This window comes from Schistocerca piceifrons, chromosome 8 (genome assembly GCF_021461385.2).
Source record: "Schistocerca piceifrons isolate TAMUIC-IGC-003096 chromosome 8, iqSchPice1.1, whole genome shotgun sequence".
In the NCBI taxonomy this organism is placed as follows: domain Eukaryota; kingdom Metazoa; phylum Arthropoda; class Insecta; order Orthoptera; family Acrididae; genus Schistocerca; species Schistocerca piceifrons.
In genome coordinates, this window is record NC_060145.1 from 400051985 (window position 1) to 400069615 (window position 17631).

At 43.6% G+C, this 17631-nt stretch overlaps 1 pseudogene; it reads left to right on the forward strand.

Annotated features, from left to right (window-relative positions):
• The first annotated feature begins 6605 nt into the window (after positions 1–6605).
• LOC124712923 lies at positions 6606–6723 on the forward strand (annotated as a pseudogene).
• Positions 6724–17631: the final 10908 nt, after the last annotated feature.

Genomic DNA, 17631 nt, shown 5'->3' on the forward strand with positions numbered 1-17631 from the left:
TCGACGAAAGCTATACCGCACATTTGTTAGTGAAATGTGTGTTATCCAGAAAGGCTCTGGTCGTCATTCACCAAACCGTTGTAGTGGTTAGCCAAAGGCAAGTTGGCTGTTCTAAATTTATGAGTGTGGAGGCTCCAGTCTTGTTGGTTGCTGAATTTAATTGAAGTTCAATTTTGGAACAATTCATAATAAGTTTTTTTAATTGTGCTCATAAATGTGAAAGTCTGTCTATGTAAAGCTAAAACATTTTTTGTGTTAGTGAAGCTAAATGTTATGCACATCACAGCAGTGCTTCTGCATGCATAGGTAATTGGGGATTTATAAATTTGTTTTATTGAATTTGTTTTGTCTCGAATCTTTCATAACTTATTGTAATTGCATTTTGTAAATGCTGAGGAAGTTAAGGAGTTGAATATTGTTGTTTTCCTTTAATACCTTTTGACATAAAAGTGTAATACGATTTCAAGAAAGGTATTGGCAGCTCAACCTTGTCCTCCCACTCTTTTATTTCGTAACAAACGTTTAGAGCTCTGTAACAACTTCGTTCTCACAAATACAGCCAGCCAGTGTGTGAGGGCGCATTAAACCACCGGAAACAAAAAATTCCAGGACATTACAGTACAACACCTCTCTCCCTAAATTTTGCTTCTCCGAACCATATAAATTTGGAAAAGTTGTGACCTTACCAAAGATAGGAAATGATCAGTTATATCTACAAAACTATAGGCCAGTTTCTGTTAGTTATTTTGAATTTTTTTGAAAAATAATTCTAAAATTTCTCTGCTAATTCCTCAATTCTAGACAAATCGAAATAATCATCTCACAGAAATTTGGTTTACGTACTATTCCTCAAGCAATAAGACTTCTTGAACACATCCAGTCAGCCCAACAAATATAATCCAGCTTGAGGCCTTTTTTTCCTTGGCAGTGAGCACGCACTTGGCAAAGTTTGTCATCAGGGCCACATATACAGCGTACATCAGCACAATTGGCCACTTCGTTTAGTAAAAATCTTGACATGAATTTTGGAAAACAGGGAATTTAAAATGACCGTTGAAAAGTCCATCAGACAGCTGAGACAAAGTAAAGATGCCATACCTCAAAAAGCAATTGTGGGGCAACCATATATTTGATCTACACAATGTGACGTATCACAACAAGCAGGGACGCAACTCTCATGGGTTTTAGATGGCATACCTATTTACAAAAGCAGCCAAGTCTCAAAGACAATCTCTGCAGATCGCAAAACCACTGTGAATATATCCAGGACTGGCCTCATCACTCGAAGATCACAATCAACGCCAAGAAGACTCAAGCAATTATCGGTACCAACGAACGAATATATCAGGATGTTGAAACTCCTACAAACGAAACTTCGCTACTGTACAAATACGATGTGAGACGTGAAGTCTCCATCATTCTTTCAAAATTAGCATTCAAAAATACATGAGAATTTTCATTGTTTTTCATCTTGCTACGCCAACTTACGGCTCTGAAAGATGTAAACTGTACAAAACAAATTTATACAAATTGCAACAGGTGCTACCCTTTACCTATAAAACTCCGTCATTTACACATATCCCCAAGTTCCTAAAATCCATGAAATCAATCACTAACAAGTCTAAAAATTGTATTTAAAATCGAGTTTTCGCCCCACCAGTTTAACTATTCAAATGTCAAATCACTCCGGTTGCTAGACATAAATTTAGTAGAATATCTCCTAAATTACCACAAAAATCGTACAGTAAAGGAATAACTATACAAAATTAAAAATATTATCTTCGACATCTTAAACTCAGAGAAAAGGAAAGAGAATTTGCTGTCCTGTCCTTATAAGTAATAGCTATTGAATCCCTCAGACTGCTCATTCGGGTGGCGTAGGGATTAAGACAGAAGCCTTACGCACGGAAGGAACGGGATTCAAATTGTCTAGCCATCCTGACCTACATTTACTGGTTTTACAAAATATATTAAGGCTGCGAACTAGTCTTGGACAGGACAGTGAACTTCCATCCTCTCTCTTCTTTTGAACTGATAGAAACATTGACGTCGCATGTTCTTAGATGTCACTGAAAATGTCTGTCGCACGTATGATCGTTTGAACGAAAGGATCTGAGTGGAACGTACCAACGGCATCTGCAACAGTTTACATCTCTATAGACTTTCGCTCGTAAGTCAAAATGTGCGGCACTTATCTGGAAGGGAGCGTCAGCATACGCAAAGGCCTGAGATTTTCGCTTTTATTGCTGATTTTAAATTCCTTCATTCTCAAGCCACATCTTTCTCATCTGCTCGATATGTATGTCACTGTGCGTGTTGATGATAGCTACGAGTATGGTGCAACTTCAAAAGATTCTTTGGCATCGCGAAATCGTTAAACTCAATCATTAGAAAAAATATGCGACGGAGTGTGTCTGGGGTGGAGGGGGGTGGGGGTGGGGGAAGGGGGAATGGTTCAAACTGAATATTTATTTTGAAGTCGAAATATTGTTTCTTCTAACTTACTGTTCCTTGCAATGAGAAACTCAACCCAACAATCAGTTCCGTAGCAGTCATGCAGGATCTTCGACGGATCTACCATCCCAAAAAGCCTGTGCTATAGCTGGAAACAGACGATGTCATATGGCGAGCAGAATGAGAATTATAGAAGATACATATCAACAGCCATCTGAAAATGAACACTGTGAGCACAATTTTTTAAAAAATCTGATAATAAACGAAGACTAGATCTGGGTTCAGCTATTCTAACAATCAATAACTGAAGGGAATGAGCGTGCCTGATTAACAGCAGTTGTTTGGGTACATTCGCGGATCTGTATATGTGCTTTTGGCTGTATTCCATAATTTTCGAGGAAAATGCGCAAACTGCCCCTCCAGCTTCGTCGCAAAAACCCAGAAAACACATATAGTTAAAATACAGGTAAATATATAACGAAGTTTATGAAAGTCACAGAAACTTTGCGCACAAAAACGTCCTGACAACGCGGAGTGCACCTTCCCAAAAAGAAAGGGCCAAAATGTATCTGTGTAGGTGGTCGTTTGCCCAACACTAGCGGACGGTTGACGACGAAGTAAAGGCATGAAAGGAAGGCTACAGCAAAGGCTTCGGGAAAGGAAGTCTGTTAGCATCAAATATGGGCCTTAATTTGCGATAGAAATTTGTCAAAATGGACTTGCGGAGTATAACATTGTATCGAAGTGAACTGTGGAATCTGAAAAACCAGAAAAGGAAGAGGTGTTATGTTACAGAAGGACGCTGAAAAGGGATATAATTTTCAGCTGGATACGTCTACCTGTTCTTGAGGAAAAGGACTTTTAAAAGTCTGACAGACAGACAAGGTGAGCATATAAGGGTTCCACTTTACAGACTGAAGTATGGAACCCTAAAAAGGAAAAAAAAGGAAATAAAGCCATTTTCTCATAATTTGTTTATTGGAAACAGTTTCTGACGAAATATGAACCAGACTGAAGGAAGACCTATGGCCTTGTAAATCCCTACTCGAAAATTCTTCATTCATCTCATTTCCTGTCCTGTTCTTTGCCTGATACAGAAATTCCTCATTAGTCTCATGTCCTTCCAGCAGTTAATCTTCTTCACAACATCTAAAAGTTTAATCCACTGAAATCCAGCAAAGGCAAATCAGTGAGACAAAAAAGTTAAAAAATGAGACCCTGCCATAGATGCAATACACGCTGAGACACGAGAAATAATTCCAACTCCTTATATCCCGAAGTGAAAAATCTTACTATTGAATGAGTCTTATAAAACAAACACAAATGTATGTGTGTGTGTGTGTGTGTGTGTGTGTGAGAGAGAGAGAGAGAGAGAGAGAGAGAGAGAGAGAGAGAGCTGAAGACCGACGTTCGCGACGCAAGCATATTTCTTGCCTGTGCTATATCCACGGGGTTGTTGTCCCTCGACCGTATCATCCACGTGGCTTAATCTTCCGCCCCATAGACGCACCATGCTATCAGCCGCAAGCACGCCACAAGACTTCTACACTCCTCTTCTGCCCCCCCCCCCCCCCCACAACACAGACACACTCGCATAGAGCACGGGTGACATACGACGCGTTGCGACGTGTTGTCCAAAACACATTCCACAGAACGTGGTAGTCATCAGCATTAGAGAGTGTGCTAAAATTATTACCACTTGGTAGGAAACTGAAAAAGAAGGAAAAGGAGTTTCTCAGATACCGAGCCGAAATGTTGCTTTCAGGACGAAGCTGGGTGCTTCAGTAGCAAAATGAAGAGCTTATTGACGCTTATTTCATTTACCATGAGTGTCAGCTATAATTACCAATCATATTTTTCAAGTAACGTTCCTTGAAAACGCTTATTTTCATTAGGACAACCGAACGCTAAAACGCGGAAGCGTTATCAGAACGTTCCCCCATCTTGATTGCGACTGACCGTGAAGACGACACCAGATAACATCTCCGTACACACGTCCTCGCAGAGAAAGTCGATATATGACCTACACATTATTCTACCAAAAAGTTTTTAAAATGATTACTCTGTTGAATTTTTTATCTTTAGCTCAAGTAATCTGGTCGTAACTTCACAAAAATCGAGATTGGCAAGGCCAATGGAAAGAATGTCACTGAAGTGAAATTTTGCAGCGTGATATGTTTAGCCGGCCGGAGTGGCCGTGCGGTTCTAGGCGCTACACTCTGGAGCCGAGCGACCGCTACGGTCGCAGGTTCGAATCCTGCCTCGGGCATGGATGTGTGTGATGTCCTTAGGTTACTTAGGTTTAAGTACTTCTAAGTCCTAGGAGACTGATGACCACAGCAGTTAAGTCCCACAGTGCTCAGAGCCATTTGAACCATTTTCGTGATATGTTTACATAACATGACATTTTACGATACCTGAAAAACTCTGAAAATTATTTCATTTTTCTGGTATTGAGATAATATTGACTAAGTCGAAACAGATAAAGTTATAGAAATACTTTACCAACGAATCTAAAAGTCGTCGCGGTTAACTGTTTTGTTTGAAGAATCTGTTCGGAATGTGTCATTCGTATATTAGAAGCTAAAGGTGCAAGAAGTTAATCATGTGTTTGTACAGAAACACAAGATTTACGTGGTTTTAAAATTCTGACACCCGCAGTTTGAAAGCTAGAACAGTTACAATTTCTTCCAACTCGACTGCAATTTGAACCTCACCCCATGATCAATTGGCACCTTGTATCAAAAACCAGAGAAGGATGGGTAAAAGAAATTACATATTAAACTTCTTGCTGCCTAACATCTCAGCCACATTTACAAAGAGGAAGACGTGTGATTTTAGTGGAATGCGGCGAAGGCAGCAGACATGTATACTCCAATTGACGGCTCTTGCAAGAACGGCAGCTGTCACATTGCATTGCGAATAAACTACATTGTTTAACCCTTGCAATACCAAAGAGGTGGTAATTGATGCCATCTTTTGAAAATAATATTTTTTGGTCACGTACTTTATATTTTGAAAAAAAGGTTTATTATTTTTCTTCATTTCTTATGCCAGATTCCGTAATTGTTTTAAAATTTGCAGTAACACGTAACAAAGTCTTCTTACACATAAATGTACCCTGAAAAAATTTGTTGTGAATAAAAGTCAACGAAAAATAATGAAATCAGCGTTTCTTTAATTTTTTTGTGGCGATTGTAAAGTACCACTCTCCTCTGTGTACACATTATCGAAAATGTGTTGGTATTAATAAGATTGTGTTAAATGTTATTTTAATGTTTTGGGCCCTACTTATACATCAATACCTACTCAAAAATGATGTTATTAATAGAAGTTACAGACAGTTAATGAATTTTTTAAAATTTCTTTTGTCGTGAGCATAAAGTAACTCCACTCCGTCTCCGCTGGTAGTACGCGTCGTGGAAAATGTGCTGGTGTTGCTGGGGTTAACAGTCGCATTTCCCTTGTGTAGCGACTGTAGTACTCTGCACTTGTTGAGCAAATCAATACGACTGTAATTGTTTATGTATGTATAATATATATAATTATACATACACTAGCGGATCAAAAGTATCTGGGAATCTATCAGTGGAAATTAATATTGGCTATGTGTCCATCCTTCAGCTTTATGATGGCTTAAAATGTACTGGCGACACTTTCAATAAGGCGTGTGAATGTCTGTGAAGGAATGACAGCCTTTTCACGAGCCGAAACCAGGCGAAATAGACGTACTGAGTCATCCCGAAGGTGTTCCATTGGGTACAGTTCTGGACTCTTGGCAGACCAGTCCGTTTGATATTGTCCACAAACAATTGCCTCGCAGATGATGCTTTATAGCAGGGTACATTGTCAATCTGAAACAATCACCACCTCGGAAATGTTCCTCTAAATGGTTCAAATGGCTCTGAGCACTATGGGACTTAACTGCTGAGGTCATCAGTCCCCTAGAACTACTTATACCTAAGGACATCACACACATCCATACCCGAGGCAGGATTCGAACCTGCGACCATAGCGGTCGCGCGGTTCTAGACTGTAGCGCCTAGAACCGCTCGGCCACTCCGGCCGGCAAATGTTCCTCTAAGCAGTACACAATGCTGTAAAGCGGGTTCATATCCTTTGGCATTTAGCTTTTGCTTAAGTGCAAGAAGGGCAACGGCCTTGCCGCAGTGGCAACACCGGTTCCCGTTAGATCACCGAAGTTAAGCGCTGTCGGGCGTGGCCGGCACTTGGATGGGTGACCGTCCGGGCCGCCATGCGCTGTTGCCATTTTTCGGGGTACACCCAGCCTCGTGATGCCAGTCGACCGAGTAGTAGCGGCTCCGGTCAAATAAAACCATCATAAAGACCAGGAGAGCGGTGCGCTGACCACACACCCCTCCTTCCGCATCCTCAGCTGAGGATGACACCGCGGTCGCATGGTCCCGATGGGCTACTTGTGTCCTGAGAACTATGTATATATTAAGCGCAAGAATAGGCCCACACCCCAAAAAGAATATCTCCCCCTTTGTCCATCTGTAACATTGCCTCCTAAGTACTTCACTGTTGGCATTACACATGCGGGCAGGTCACCTACTCCAGGCATTCACCACAGCAATGTATGGTTTATGAAGAGCCACTTCACCATTCTGCCCCATCCTTTTAAACTCTGTATGCACGTAATTGCGCTAGCTGGACTACTGGTAGCACATTGGAATCCGTGACTGACTTCTTCCACTGATTTCAAGCTATTTTTTTACAATAACTCTTCGCAATGCTTGGCAGTCCCTGTTGCCCACTATGTGAGACCTACCTGGTCTCGATTTAGCTACGGCAGTTTCTTTCAGTTTCCACTTCACAATTACATCATCAATAGGCACAGGCAGCTTTGGAAGGGATGAAATATTCCTGATGCATATGTTACTCAGGTGACGTCCAGTGACTAGTACACGTTTGAAGTAACTGACTTCTCCACCTATATTGCTGCTAGGCCTACCGCTTTCCTACTGGAACACAGCACTCTCCGCCTCCTTATAGAGGCAGCGCCAACCCTTCTAGTGGTCAACTGTGCGCTACATATGGGTGTCAAGAAGTTTTTGATTAGGTATTGCGCACTCATACAAATACTAGGTTTGCGATTTATTGGACATGTTGTCTCAAGAGTTAAAGATATTTATCACATTGGTCTGATCAAGATTCATTGTAAGTTTCTGTTGATTGTCACACAAATGTCGAAACAGGAAATCCTCTCTAAAACGCTCCTGGTTGTAACGCCTGCCACGCCACCAGGTTGTCAGTATTTGGCTGAATAGTAGCTGAATTAATATGAGTTATTATTCACAGTGTTCCCTCTTACGGAATCCTCTTTGTTCCACTCGATGCGATATGTGGCAAAAGGAAAAAAGTTCTAAAACTTAAAGCTCATCGCTCGTGTCTTAGATATGAAAGACAGTGTAACAAATGGTGAAGTTAGGAGAGTATCCGAATACACATCGTATTTCATATATGACTTACTTAATGTGTTAATCCAGCATTGGACCACCATACCGTGCCGCTTCTGCACGGCATGATTTAGTTTTCTGGAGGTGTGTAAAATCATATGTTTATGCTCAGGTCACGCAGTTCACGTAATTCTCTGCCTGATGAGTGTGGGCGTGGAGTCGATGGCTGATAGCGCCCCAGATGTGTTCCATCGGGTACAGGTACGGCAATTTGGTGGCCAAAACGTAAACCTGAGTTCACTCTCATGCTCCTCAAACCACTGTAGCACGATTCTGATTCTGACAAGGGCAGTTATCCTGATGGAAGAAGCTAATGCCAATGGGGAAGACATCAAACATGGGCGGATGCAAAGGGCTGCAATAATGTTCACATACCAGACGTAGAAGCATGAAACCGGAATTTCCCTATAGATTGTACCTGCCGTCAGTGCAGGCCTCGTGATACGGCATGTGCAGCGCCATCTGCTTCCTGTAGCGGTTGATGACGGCAACACACAGAAACCCAAGTTCTGTACATCGGTATCTGTTTCAAACCCGTAAACATGTCGAGTTTATTGCCTACGAGCCGGCCGGTGTGGCCGAGCGGTTCCAGGCGCTTCAGTCCGGAACTGCATGACTGCTACGGTCTCAGGTTCGAATCTTGCCTCAGGCATGGATGTGTGTGATGTCTCCCTTGAAGAAAACTGCTACAGAATCACATAGAATGCTCGTCGAAGCTTTCTGCGAACATGCTCTTTGGAAAACACTGTGTTTCAAGTGGTTCAAAAAATTCAAAATTGGTGATTTTGACGTGAGAAACGACGGGCGCGGAAAACCACCGAAAAAGTTCTAAGAGTTGGAGGCTTTATTAGATAAAGATGATACGCAAACTCAACAGGGACTCGTTCAACAATTCCGTTGAAAGCTATAGGAAACCTGCAGAAAGTGGGAAGATGGGTTCCGCATGAACTGAATGAAAGATAGCAAGCAAATCGAAAGACCACTTGTGAAATTCTGCTCGCCAGATACAAGTCATTTCTCCACGTAGTAGTGAAGCGGCAGCTAAAAATTCCACTTCTGTGCTAACCTCTTGATTTCAGAGTAGCACTTGCAACCTACTTCCTCAATCATTTGCTGGATGTATTCCAATTCTGTCGTCTCTATAGTTTTTGCCCTCTACAGGTCCCTCTTGTGCCATGGAAGTCATGCCCTCATGTATTAACGGATGTCCTATCATCCTCTCCCATCTCCTTATCAGTGCTTTCCACATATTCCTTTCCTCTCCGATTCTGCGCAGTACTTCTTTATTCATTACCATATCAGTCCACCTAATTTTCAACATTCGTCTTTAGCACCACATCTCAAATGCTTCGATTCTCTTCTGTTCCGGTTTTTCCACGGTTCATATTTCACTAGCATACAATGCTGTACTCCAAACGTAAATTTCTTCCTCAAATTAAGGCAGATATTTGATATTAGTAGACTTCTCTTGATCAGGAATGCCCTTTTTGTCAGTGTTAGTCTGCTTTTGATGTCCTCCTTGCTCCGTCCGTCATTCGTTATTTTACTGCCTAGGTATCATAATTCCGTAACTTCATCTACTTCTTGACCATCAATCCTGATGTTAAGTTTCTCGCTGTTCTCATTTCTACTACTTCTCATTACTTTCGTCTTTCTTCGATTTACTCTCAACCCATACTCTGTACTCATTAGACTGTTCTTTCCGTTCAGCAGATCATGTAGTTCTTTTTCACTTTCACTGAAGACAGCAATGTCATCAGCGAGTCGTATCATTGATATCGTTTCACCTTGAATTTTAGTTCCACTCTTGAACTTTTCTTTTATTTCCATCATTGCTTCCTCGATGTACAAGATGAACAGTAGGGGTGAAAGCCTACAGCCTTATCTTACAGCCTTTTTAATACGAGCACTTCGACCTTGGTCGTCCACACTTATTATTCCCTCTTGACTATTGTACATATTGTACATGACCCGTCTCTCTTTAAGGCCTACTCATAAATTTTTCAGAATTTAGAACATCTTGCACCATTTTATATAGTAGAACGCATTTTGAAGGTTGACAAATCTTATGAAAGTGTCTTGATTTTTCTTTAGTCTTGCTACCATTATTAACCACAACCTCAAAATTGCCTCTCTCGTGCCATTACCTTTCCTAAAGCCAAATTGATCGTCATCTAGCGCATCCTCAATTTTCTTTTTCATTCATCTGTATATTATTCTTGTAAGCAACTTTTATGCATGAGTGTTAAGCTGATTGTGCGACAACTCTGGCACTTGTCACATTTTGCCGTCTTGGGAATTGTGTGGATGATGCTTTACCGAAAGGCAGGTGTTATGTCACCAGACTCATACATTCTACACACGAACGTGAATAGTCAGTCATTTTGTTGCCACTTGCCCCAATGATTTCAGAAATTCTGATGGAATGTTATCTATCCCTTCTGCTTTATTTGATCTTAAGTCCACCGAAGCTCTTTTCAATTCTGATTCTTGTACTGGATCCCCTATCTCTTCTAAATCGACTCCTGTTTCTTCTTCGATCACATCAGACAAATCTTCCCCTTCGTAGAGGTTTTGAATGTATTCTTTCTACCTATCCGCTCTCTCCTCTGCATTTAACAGTGGAATTCCCGTTGCACTCGTAATGTTATCACCCTTGCTTTTAATGTCACCGAAGGTTGTTTTGACTTCCTTCCGACAGTCATTTCTTTTTCAATGTCTTCACATTTTTCCTGCAGACGTTTCGTCTTAGATTCCCTGTACTTCCTATTTATTTAATTCCTCAGCGACTTGTATTTCTGTATTCCTGAGTTTCCCGGAAAATTTTTGTACTTCCGCTTTCATCGATCATTTGAAGTATTTCTTCTGTTACCTATGGTTTCTTCGCAGTCACCCTTTTTGTACCTGTCCCAACTTCTGTGATGGCCCTTTTTAGAGATGTCCATTCATCTTCAAATGTACTGCCTACTGAGCTATCCCTTATTGCTGTATCTATAGCCTTAGAGAATTTCAACCGTATCTCGTCGTTCCTTAGTACTTCCGTATCTCACTTCTTTGCGTATTGATTCTTCCTGACTAATGTCTTAAACGTCAGCCTACTCTTCATCACTACTACATTGTGATCTGAGTCTCTGTCTGCTCCTGGGTACGCCTTACAATCCAGTATCTGATTTCGGAATCTCTGTCTGACCATGAAGTAATCTAACTGAAAGCTTCCCGTATCATTCGGCATTTTCCAGGTATACTTCCTTCTCTTGTGATTCTTGAAGAGAGTATTCGCTATTACTAGCTGAAACTTGTTACAGAACTCAATTAGTCTTTCTCCTCTTTCATTCCTAGTCCCAAGCCCATATTCTCCTGTAACCTTTTCATCTACTCCTTCTCCTACAACTGCATTTCAGTCCCCCATGACTACTAGATTTTCATCCCCCTTTACGTACTGTACTACCCTTTCAATACCCTCATACACTTTCTCCATCTCGTCAGCTTGCGACGTCGGCATGTATACCTGAACTATCGTTGTCGGTGCTGGTTTGCTATCAATTCTGATAAGAACAACCCTGTCACTGAACTGTTCACAGTAACACATTCTGTGCCGTACCTTCCTATTCACAACGAATCCTACTCCCGTTATACCACTTTCTGCTGCTGTTGATATTAACCTATACTTATCTGACCAGAAATCCTTGTCTTCTTTCCACTTGACTTCACTGACCCCTACTATATGTAGATTGAACATTTGCAATTCCCTTTTCAGATTTTTGTTTGCCTACCATATTCAAGCGTCTGACATTGCACGCCCAGACTCGTAGAACGTTATCCTTTCGTTGATTATTAAATCTTTTTCTCATGGTAACCTCCTCGAGATCCGAATGGGGGACTATTACAGAATCTTTTGCCAATGAAGAGATGATCATGACATTTCTTCAATTACGGGCCACATGTCCTGTGGATACGCGTTACGTGTCTTGAATGTAGTGGTTTCATTGACTTCTGCATCCTCATGCCGTTTATCATTGCTGATTCTTCCGCCTTTAGGGTCAGTTTCCCACCGCTACGGCGAGAGAGTGCCCTGAACGTCTGTCCGCTCCTCTGCCATCTCTAATAAGGCCGTTGGCAGAATGAGGGTGACTTCTTATGCCGGCGGCGTCTGGGATTTTCTCTGCCTCGTGATGACTGGGTGTTGTGTGATGTCCTTAGGTTAGTTAGGTTTAGGTAGTTCTAAGTTCTAGGGGACTGATGACCATAGATGTTGTCCCATAGTGCTCAGAGCCATTTGAACCATTCTTATGCCGAAAATCTTCGACCGCCAGTGCTGAAGGTTTATCAAAATTTAAGCAGTGATGCGATTAGAATCCGGGATCGAAGAGGTTTTGATTATAAATCGAAGAAGCTACCCCTAGACCACGGGAGATCTATAATGACCTGCTAAAACCTGGCGAAACCGTTAACGCTTACATCTACCAACAGGAGATGATCGATTTAAATCGAGCATTACGTGAGAAACGACCGTAATATGGAATAAGCCAACGAAAAGCCGTATTTCTTCTTGTTGACGCCCCACCACATACAGCAAAACGGGTCAAGGAAACGATCGAGGCGTTCAGTTGGGAAATACACTCCTGGAAATTGAAATAAGAACACCGTGAATTCATTGTCCCAGGAAGGGGAAACTTTATTGACACATTCCTGGGGTCAGATACATCACATGGTCACACTGACAGAACCACAGGCACATAGACACAGGCAACAGAGCATGCACAATGTCGGCACTAGTACAGTGTATATCCACCTTTCGCAGCAATGCAGGCTGCTATTCTCCCATGGAGACGATCCTAGAGATGCTGGATGTAGTCCTGTGGAACGGCTTGCCATGCCATTTCCACCTGGCGCCTCAGTTGGACCAGCGTTCGTGCTGGACGTGCAGACCGCGTGAGACGACGCTTCATCCAGTCCCAAACATGCTCAATGGGGGACAGATCCGGAGATCTTGCTGGCCAGGGTAGTTGACGTACACCTTCTAGAGCACGTTGGGTGGCACGGGATACATGCGGACGTGCATTGTCCTGTTGGAACAGCAAGTTCCCTTGCCGGTCTAGGAATGGTAGAACGATGGGTTCGATGACGGTTTGGATGTACCGTGCACTATTCAGTGTCCCCTCGACGATCACCAGTGGTGTACGGCCAGTGTAGGAGATCGCTCCCCACACCATGATGCCGGGTGTTGGCCCTGTGTGCCTCGGTCGTATGCAGTCCTGATTGTGGCGCTCACCTGCACGGCGCCAAACACGCATACGACCATCATTGGCACCAAGGCAGAAGCGACTCTCATCGCTGAAGACGACACGTCTCCATTCGTCCCTCCATTCACGCCTGTCGCGACACCACTGGAGGCGGGCTGCACGATGTTGGGGCGTGAGCGGAAGACGGCCTAACGGTGTGCGGGACCGTAGCCCAGCTTCATGGAGACGGTTGCGAATGGTCCTCGCCGATACCCCAGGAGCAACAGTGTCCCTAATTTGCTGGGAAGTGGCGGTGAGGTCCCCTACGGCACTGCGTAGGATCCTACGGTCTTGGCGTGCATCCGTGCGTCGCTGCGGTCCGGTCCCAGGCCGACGGGCACGTGCACCTTCCGCCGACCACTGGCGACAACATCGATGTACTGTGGAGACCTCACGCCCCACGTGTTGAGCAATTCGGCGGTACGTCCACCCGGCCTCCCGCATGCCCACTATACGCCCTCGCTCAAAGTCCGTCAACTGCACATACGTTTCACGTCCACGCTGTCGCGGCATGCTACCAGTGTTAAAGACTGCGATGGAGCTCCGTATGCCACGGCAAACTGGCTGACACTGACGGCGACGGTGCACAAATGCTGCGCAGCTAGCGCCATTCGACGGCCAACACCGCGGTTCCTGGTGTGTCCGCTGTGCCGTGCGTGTGATCATTGCTTGTACAGCCCTCTCGCAGTGTCCGGAGCAAGTATGGTGGGTCTGACACACCGGTGTCAATGTGTTCTTTTTTCCATTTTCAGGAGTGTATTAGGGTATGGGGCTTATTCATCAGACTTGGCTCTGCCCGATTATCATCTGTTTGCAAAACTGGGACACGCTCTCACTGCAGAACGTTTCAATTCGTATGAAGATGTGCGAATATGGCTCGCTGAGTGTTTCACTTCTAATGAAGAACTGTATTTTTGGCGTGGCATTCATAGCCTGCCGGAGATGTGACAGAAATGTGTAAATAGTAATGGAGATTATTTTGAGTGAAATATTGTTTCAAACAACAGACTTATAATTATTGCAACCAAATTCCGGTTTCATACTTCTACACCTGGTAGCCTACTCCTGTCATGGTGCCTTCGATTAGCACCCATATTTGAAACTGAGTGGAGAACGATTCTGATGCCGCCAACAGATATTGTGCTACGGACCACGAAGATAAGGTACGAGAAATTAGGGATCATACGGAGACACGTAGATAGTCGTTTTTACCTCGTTCTATTTGCAAGTGCAACAGAAAAGGAAATTACTGGTAGTGGCATGGGGTGCCCTCCGCCAAGTGCCGTAAGGTGGATTGCGGAGTATCGATCTAGATGTAAATGTTCCTTGAGGGTCACAGCATGATACTGTCCCCCTCTGACCTGCATTAGAAGCGCGGTGCATGTTTATAGGTGCCGTTCTCCTGGGTGACGACGTATTCGGACCCGACCATCGACATGGTGTAGCAAGAAACTGGATCCCTCCCACTAGCCGACACGTTTCCATTGATCCTCTATCCGATCTCATTGGTCACGTGGCCGCTTCGTTCGTGACTGACGATGTCGTTGTGTGAGCTTTGGAAGAGGTTTGGGTTATCTGCAGTGGAGCCCCCTGTTCAAGGCCACTGAATGGTGTACGCTGAAAACATTGTGCCTGGCCAGCATTGTACTCTGTCGTATAATTTTCCATGTATCACCCCCTATCCCGTCTTACAACGTGGGTAAACGACCGACGTTCGTGTTCTGTGATGAGATGTGGACGTCCAACTCCTGTCGCCTACTTGTGGTTTCGCCGTCCCTCAACCATCTTCCACAAGTGCTCACGACAATAGTTCGCGAGTAGCCGACCAGCTACGCTGTTTTCGAGATGCTCGTTCCCAGTCGTGGGCAATAATATTTGGCCCTTTCTCAAAGCAACTTGCCTCAGTGACTTTCCTAATTTCCGCCCCTTATTGTAGTTGGAATGATCACCCACTCTGTACCGGACAGTTATAATTAAAGTGCAGCTTCTCTCGGAGGTCCACTATGGGCTGTAATCATCGTGTGGCAGCGAAACTTACGTGATATGCTAATGCGTTAATGAGGGACGGATTTACATTGGAAAAAAATTAGTTTCAATTTTGGCAAACAGGTGCAAATATGGCGCTGTACAGCATTTCATCGACGTCTCCGGTGATCGTATTGAGCAAACTGTGTAAGTGGTGCTTAATAATAATAACAACATTATGTCTTTCTCACTCACTTGATCTTTTCTGCCACATACAGTTCGTAATCCATTACATATGGAAACATTTCTATACGTCTTTCTCGCATGAACAGCGCCAGATTTGCACCTTGTGCCCAAAATTGGAACCAATTTTTTCCAATGTAAATCCATTCCTCATTAACGCATTAGCATATCTACCAAGTTTCGCTGTCATACGATAATTTTAGCCCATACTGGACTTCTATGAGTAGATGAACTTTAATTATTAGTACAGTATCCAGTATTTTGTTTACCGTGTCTCGTGCCCGTCACGTCGCCAGGCGCCATTCAGTCTTGCGGTGGGCACTGGCCACATTGTGTATTGCTTTATAAGTAAATTTAATGTTTCTTCATTCCTCGGTACTGACCGTTGTTTTCAGTAGGTTTCCATTCGTCATAGGCTATTGTTAGAGACTGAAATGCTTCCCATATTTTCCCAGCGTACATAGTATTTCGTCGTAAGGAACTAAATTATAGAATGGGTCGGCTCTCGAACAGGCACCTGTATCTCACCCTGCAGAGAGAGACAGAGACGTGTTAAAAACACTAAGAAGAGAGGTGACGGGAGCAGCCGCTGGAGAATAAAGGAGGCGGGAACCAATTAAGTACAAAGTCTTGTTTTGAAATATCTTGCATGATATGTGCGAACTTATTTGTTGGGCGTAGTGCAGCCTCTATCGGCCCCTATAGTTTTTAGCCTCTACAGTTCCCCTTGGTTCCATGGAAATTATTTCTCTTGTAGACTCTGTTTCTATTGTGTAGTGCATAGTGTTTAACACTAGGCTGTGTGTAAGAGTCGTGGCAGGTAACTAAACTTACTTCGTCAGTATTATTTACGGGTTTCTTCGTGCGGTCCCTGTTCAGAGGTCGAGAGAATTTGTTGAATTGATCGGCTTCCAGCAGACTTCATTCCACAACTACGAGGGCGGGCTGAAAAGTGACGTCTGTGTTTTTTTTTTTTTTTTTTTTTTTTTTTACATCAAAACTCTTAAATATTCGTAAATAAAACAAACTTTGCTAAAATCCTACATCTTTATTCTTCATGTCTACGTATTTACACTACGTGATCAAAAGTATCCGGACATCTGGCTGAAAACGACTTACAAGTTCGTGGCGCCCTCCATCGGTAATACTGGAATTCAGTATAGTATTGTACCACCGTTAGCCTTGACGAGAGCTTCCACTCTCGCAGGCATACGTTCAGTAAGATGCTGAAAGATTTTTTGCGGAATGGCAGCCCATTCTTCACGGAGTGCTGCACTGAGGAAAGGTATAGATGTCCGTCGGTGAGGCCTGGCACGAAGTCGGCGTTCCAGAACATCCCAAAGGTGTTCTATTGGATTCAAGACAGGACTCTGTGTAGGCAAGTCCATTACAGGGATGTTATTCTCGTGTAACCACTCCGTCACAGGCCGTGCATTATGAACAGGTGCTCGATCGTGTTTGAAGATACAGTCGCCATCCCAGAATTGGTCTTCAAGAGTAGGAAGCAAGAAGGTGCTTAAAACTTCACTGTAGGCCTGTGCTGTGATATTGCCATGCAAAACAACAAGGGGTGCAAGTCCCCTCCATGAAAAACACTACCACAATATAACACCACCGCCTCTGAATTTTACTGTTGGCACTACACACGCTGGCAGATGATGTTCACCGGGCATTCGCCATCCCACAACCTGTGATCGGATTGCCACATTGTGTACCGTGATTCGTCAACTCCACACAACGTTTTTCCACTGTTCAATCGTCCAATGTTTACGCTCCTTACACCAAGCGAGGCGTCGTTCGGCATTTGCCGGTATGATGTGTGGCTTATGAGCAGCCGCTAGACCATGAAATCCAAGTTTTCTCACCTCCCGCCTTGCAGTGGATCCTGATACAGTCTGGAATTCCGGTCTGATGGTCTGGATGTATGTCTGCCTATTACACATTACGACCCTCTTCAACTGTCGGCGGTCTCTGTCAGTCAACAGACGAGGTCGGGCAGTACGCTTTTGTGCTGAACGTGTCCCTTCACGTTTCCACTTCACAAGCAGTGGACTTAGGGATGTTTAAGAGTATGGAAATCTCGCGTACAGACTTATGACAAAAGTGACACCCAATCACCTGACCACGTTCCAAGTCCGTGAGTTCCACGGAGCGTCCCATTGTGCCCTCTCACGACGTCTAATGACTACTGAGGTCGCTGATATGGA